The following is a 6,264-nucleotide window of genomic DNA, read 5'->3' on the forward strand; positions in this document are numbered from 1 at the left end:
TGTTTTTACAACAGTCCATTAACTTTTAAGATCTCTTTATTCCTTTTTTAAAAAAAAAATATTGGAATATAGTTTATTTACAATGTTTTAGTTTCTTCTGTACAGCAAAGTGAATCAGTTATATATATATATATATACATATATCCACTCTTTTTAAGATTCTTTTCCCATAAGATTTCCTTTTTCTTAATATTTAAAATTTCAACAGATATTTCTGTTTTTTTTTTTACATTTTAATCATTCAGTATAACCTTTAAATATAAATATGTGGTTTTCATCTCTAAACCATTTTTCTATTATTTCTTTAACATTTTTTCCTCCCAATATTTTCTGTTCTCTTTTCTAGAGCCTCCTATTAGGTTTTTGGACCTATGAATCACATTACTTATATTTTCCATTTTTATCTTTCTGCGTAGCTTTTAAGCAAATTTCCTCAAATATAGTTTTAGCAATTTTTTTTGTGTGTGTGTGTGGTATGCGGGCCTCTCACCACTGCAGCCTCTCCCGTTGCGGAGCACAGGCTCCGGACTCACAGGCTCAGCGGCCATGGCTCACGGGCCCAGCCGCTCCGCGGCGGCATGTGGGATCTTCCTGGACCGGGGCATGAACCCGCGTCCCCTGCATCGGCAGGCGGACTCTCAACCACTGCGCCACCAGGGAAGCCCAGTTTTAGCATTTAAAAAAAAATTTTAACTACAATTTTAACTACAATTTTAACTACAATGGATAAATTATATCACATATATTCCACATACATATATCAACATATATCAACTTTAAGAAACTAATGCTGAGTGAAAAATGAAGCAAAATGAGACATAAAAATATTCAAACAGTACTTTATCTAGGATCATAAAAATTATATATACTTATATATATAAATAAATTATATATATATAATATATATGTATATTACAATTATGGTTTCCTATTGTAATGAAAGAGAATGGAAGAAACTGAATGGTTTGTGTAGAAAAAAGTAAAAAAAAAAAATCATTAAATTAAAAAAAAGTCTTTTCATAGGCCAATGATAAAGATTCTCTCTCCCTCTCTCTCTCTCTCTCTCTCTCTCTCTCTGGTCAAATAACAAAATGCACCTAATTAATGCATATTAATTTGTATTCAGTAAATTTGTCACTGCTGTTACAGATCAAGGGCTCATGCTGTCTGACTGGAATAGAAGCCAGTATTACGGTACTGGCTTTCTGAGGAAAGAAACAGCTTTGTGAGGTTGACCATCAAGGAGACAGAAGGCAGGGCTCAAATACAAAATACAAATTCTTCCTAGTATTAATTCAAAGGAATGCCATCATTCCATTTGGTGGATTTCCTGAAGCTCTAAATGGGATTACTTTGAGAGAAAAACACTCCAATGTTTGCTTCAGCAGCCCATATACAAAAAATGCAATGATGCAGAGAAGCTTAGCATGGTCCCTGTGCAAGAATAACATGTACATTTGTGAAGTGTTCTCTATTTTTTTCTATTTTTTATTGTTCATATGCTCCAGAGTTTTTGTTAAAGTAAAAAAATATTTTGGAAATAGATAGTGGTGATGGTTGCACAATGTAGTGAATGTAAATAAGGTAAACAAAATTTATGTTTAAAAATTGTTAAAATAGCAAAGTATATATATATATATATATATATATATACAAAATAAGGGTACACAAAATACAGTTAATTTATAAAAGTTCCATTATATTGCATCATTGTTCTCCATTCTCTTTACTCTTTTAAGGGAAAATTGAAAATTAAATAGAAGGATAAGAATATAACCTGGTATCATTATTTGTTTTTTACCCATTTTAAAGCTCAATAACAAATATAGTAGTGATTTACATATGGAATACATTGAAAAATTAATAGATCACCTGTAATAATAGCCATGGCAGGACATTTTTTTTTAATCTCACAGAGTCATTCCTAAAAATATATTGTTTGTTTATATAGAAATTGTTTTGCCTTTTAATCTGCTGGTATATTCAAAATTTATTTCTGAATCTCTTGCCATTTTGCTAGAACTGTGCTCTCACCAACTTCATTTTTCTTACTCATTGTGCTAAAGAGCCAAAATCTTTTAATTCTGTATTTACAGAAATGATGCTTGACATGTTATACCATCTTTAAATTTTTGTTTGTCTTAAAAATAATAACATAATTCTAGAACTGTTCTAAAGCCAAATATATGTTTATTAAACACACAGGATTGTCTTTTCTTTTGAACTGCCTCACAGAACATCACCAACTGTCAGAAGATACCAGATTTAGTATGATAATCACTGTTCTCTTACTAAACATGCAATTCTAAATAAGATTTATTTTGTGTCTGCTCAGTTACCTAGACTAATATCAATTCTGTAACAATATCATATCAGAATGTAGTCATGACAGCAACACAACATATGTAGTAAGAAGAACTAGTTTTTTTGTTCTTTATTTAGATCTTTCTAACTTAACTTTTTAAATACATTGTAGGTTTGCTGATAATAACATGTGCCAGACCTAACTACTTCAGTTAGTTTAAGAGATAACTAAAATATCTTTGAAATGATTCTGTACACTAGGGGAAATAATTATTATAAATATTATTTGTGGAGTTTGGTAGCACAGTAACTGTAGAGAATTTTCGGAAATTAAACAATTCACTGAAAACACATGAACACATTCATTGAAATAAAATGGAATTCATCACAAGAAACTGCAGGGTAGTTCTTTTCCCCTATACTACCTAGGTTTTATTTGTCTCTTGTCATTTTCATTTCTAGTATTATCCGTAAAGAAAAACAGAGATTTCAATTCATCTACTGATAACAAGGGCTGATTGTATCCAGTGAAATTCATTACTGCTTTGATTTTTACATAGTTCCCTCCCTCTGTTTGAGCTGTTGTCTTCTTGTCATGTCCATTTTTTTCTCGTAGTCAAGATCACTCTGATCTGTACTTTGATATTCATTTCCTTGCTGCCTCTTGCACACTACATAATGACATGAATGTCTATCATGTTGAAGAAAGAAGATACTGTTTTTGGTACTTTAAAATAAGTGAATTTAGGGTTTTGTTGCTGCATATACAAAAATAATGTACCGTGAAGTGTAAAATTATTTTTAAATGATACTGAAATGTGTAAAGTTAATAAATAACTAACAAAGGGAAAAAATCAGAGGCAAGAAAAGAAAAAAAAAGTACCATAGTTAAGAGATTTAAATCTGTGTTTTTTTCTTGGTGCTGTTTCCCTCAATGCTTATAGAAAACATTGCAATAGATCTCATATGTACTATTTATGCATTGTGCACTTGCTTCAAATTGTTTATGTCTATAAAAAGTTAATGTGTATATACCCTTTTATCTGTGTGAGGTATGAATCAATAATTTATCTTAATATGTGTTTTAGGAAATCTAAGATATTTGCATACCTTATTACCTTTATTGAGCAAGGTAAGTTAAGAGTTGTGTTATTGTTCAAGTTGACACATCCTCATATGATGTAATTTTTCTTGAGCTTGATTATCTAACACAGTTATAAACACAGTGTATTGAACACTTACTCTGTTCTGAGCACAAAATATTGTATTTGAATTTCTTGAAGCATTTCAAAGATATTCCCAAGACCAAGGGGATCTTACAATTTCACACAACCCCATTTACACTTGGAATTATAAAGTATTCTAATTTGACAGTGATTGAGGTATAAAATGATATCCCAAATTTCCTTTAATCAGCATTTTTAAATGCCAAAGATTTTGAGCACTTCTTCATATGCTTATTCTCTCTTTGGGTTTCTTATTCTGTAAAGTGTCTATATACACTCTTTATACACTTTCTATTACAGTTTCAGTACCTTTGCTGTTAATTTGAAGAAGTTTTTTGTATATTCTAGATATTTGTTTTTTCTATCAGACGTATTCAATTCTGTCCTCTAACTTTTAAATTCATGCAAATTTTATGCAATCCTGACTTCAGAAATTTTTATTTTTGAGAAACCTGAAAATTGCTCAAAAATATATAGAGTATAAGAATGCACAAAGACCCCAGTAATTTTTTTAAAAAGAAGATAAAGACTTACTATAGTATACTATAGCATCTCATATGTTTTAAAATTTAGCATGTGTAAGAACACACTGATAAACCAATTGAAAGAACAGAGAGCTGAAAACAGACCATTTATAGATGGTCTTCTCAAATACAATAAAGTGTTATCATAAATCATTGAAAAAAGATGGAGAATTTCAGTAGATTGCATCAGGAAACCTAGCTCTCCGTATAGAGAAAAAGAAATTTAATCAAATGTGACACACAAGGATGGAACTTAGATGGATTGAATATTTAACTTTGAAGAATAAACTGTAAAGTTAATAAAGGAAATTGAAAAAAAAAACAAACTTTATTGTATCCTAGAGGCAGAAAAGAAACTTCTGGCATAAAACCTTTACAGAACAAATGACAAGACAAAAAATGATAGATTTAGTTACATCAAAACTAAAGATTTCTTTTTATAAAGGACATTACTGTCATTTTCAAATTTATTCACTACCAATAGAGAATGAAAAATATATTTAAAAAAAGTGATACCGGGCTTCCCTGGTGGCGCAGTGGTTGAGAGTCCGCCTGCCGATGCAGGGGACACGGGTTCGTGCCCCGGTCCGGGAAGATCCCACATGCCGCCGAGCGGCTGGGTCCGTGAGCCATGGCCGCTGAGCCTGCGCATCCGGAGCCTGTGCTCCGCAACGGGAGAGGCCACAACAGTGAGAGGCCCGCGTACCACACACACAAAAAATAATAATAATAATTTTTAAAAATTAAAAAAAAAAAGGAGAGGCGATTACACGGGGGCAAGAGTACAAGGAGGTGGGGCTCTTTGGGGGCCATTTTAGAGGCTACTTCCTGTAATAGGTAAATGAATAGTGATAAGGACTAAGGAGAAAAGTTATGCAGAGAAGAAGGTAAGTTTCCGGGGAAAGTTGAAATTTTAGATATGATGAGAAGACAGCACTGACAATGAAATTTGACACAAGTAAAGGGTGATGACACATGTGAATATGCGAGACAACATCATTCAAGACTGAGAAAATGGCAAATAAAGAGACCTTGATATGTAACAAATCAGTAACGAGAAAATTAAAATTAGCACATACTGAGAAAGTTATAATTGGCTCTCTCACTCATTAGGCTAGGATAACAGACAAGGCCAGCTCAAAGTTAACATGAAACAATATGTATCTGAGGATATGCTACAGCTGTAAAGTGTCATAACAATCACCTCCTTTAGTGACTACTGATTTCTTAATCGCTGAGAAACTCTGTCTCCTGAAAATCATACCATCAGAAACGTTGTGGTTTGAAACAATATAACTAAGAATTAAACATGCCACTCTTGCCTGGATATCTATGTCATTTGGTATTGAGTCCAGCCTCAATTTTCAATCCAGGTCCAGAGATGCAGATAATAGTTTTCTGGACACAACATTCCACATTTAAATTAACTTTGTCATTTCCATGGAAACAGGATCCTGGGTCCACTTTCCAATCCAGACCTCACGTTGACCCTGTTACACAAAGCCCAGCTCTGTTTTTAGCCTATCAAACACTGCTTCAGCTAGAGTTCACCTACATGCCACCTGTCCCAAATCCTATAATAACTGTCTTTTCTCCTTTGTGGAAACATGTTTTTGTCCCCCCAATGTACAGTCTTTCTCACTAAGATAGGTCTATAAGCTTGACTTTGGGGGACTACAAGCTTGTTCTCATTGGTCTTAGATTGATTGGGCTGGAAAAGTAAGGCGTGTTGAGAGAATGAAGAAGAGGCAGTTAGCAGAGGAGGACAGAGAAATACATTTTTTCCTCCTTCAGGGTAACAAAGGGTCTACTCAAATGGAGGGTACTATTATATTGCTGGCATTGCATCACTAATATCATTAATTTCATTGGAGAAAATTGAACAAACTAATTGAATAACATGGTTGGAGATATTTTGGATGGATAATAATAAATTTTCAGTCTTGGATACATGGTGGGATTGAAGTTAATTTAATGTGCTATTTGTTTTCTGGAGGAAGGTTCTACACTGCCCACTTTGGGAACCAGAATAATACCTATGAAGCAGTTGTTTGTGTTTTGAAAGTAGCTGATGGAAGTAAGAGTAGAATAGCCAAGATAGACTTCTGTTTTTTTCTCCCAAAGGAGATCACTAAACCCTGGATGGCCAAAATTTGTGACTAGCAGGTAAAAGTATTTAATACTGAGTATGGATGTGGGCATGGATACTT

At 33.1% G+C, this 6,264-nt stretch overlaps 1 non-coding gene across 1 annotated transcript; it reads left to right on the forward strand.

Annotated features, from left to right (window-relative positions):
- The first annotated feature begins 1,374 nt into the window (after window positions 1-1,374).
- Window positions 1,375-1,479, forward strand: LOC113625863 (U6 spliceosomal RNA). The gene has a single exon (XR_003434912.1). It is a non-coding gene; the product is annotated as a U6 spliceosomal RNA (small nuclear RNA).
- The last annotated feature ends 4,785 nt before the right edge of the window (window positions 1,480-6,264 follow it).

Source organism: Aethalodelphis obliquidens, unplaced genomic scaffold (assembly GCF_003676395.1).
Source record: "Aethalodelphis obliquidens isolate GAN/ISIS:26980383/991018 unplaced genomic scaffold, ASM367639v1 scaffold16, whole genome shotgun sequence".
NCBI lineage: Eukaryota > Metazoa > Chordata > Mammalia > Artiodactyla > Delphinidae > Aethalodelphis > Aethalodelphis obliquidens.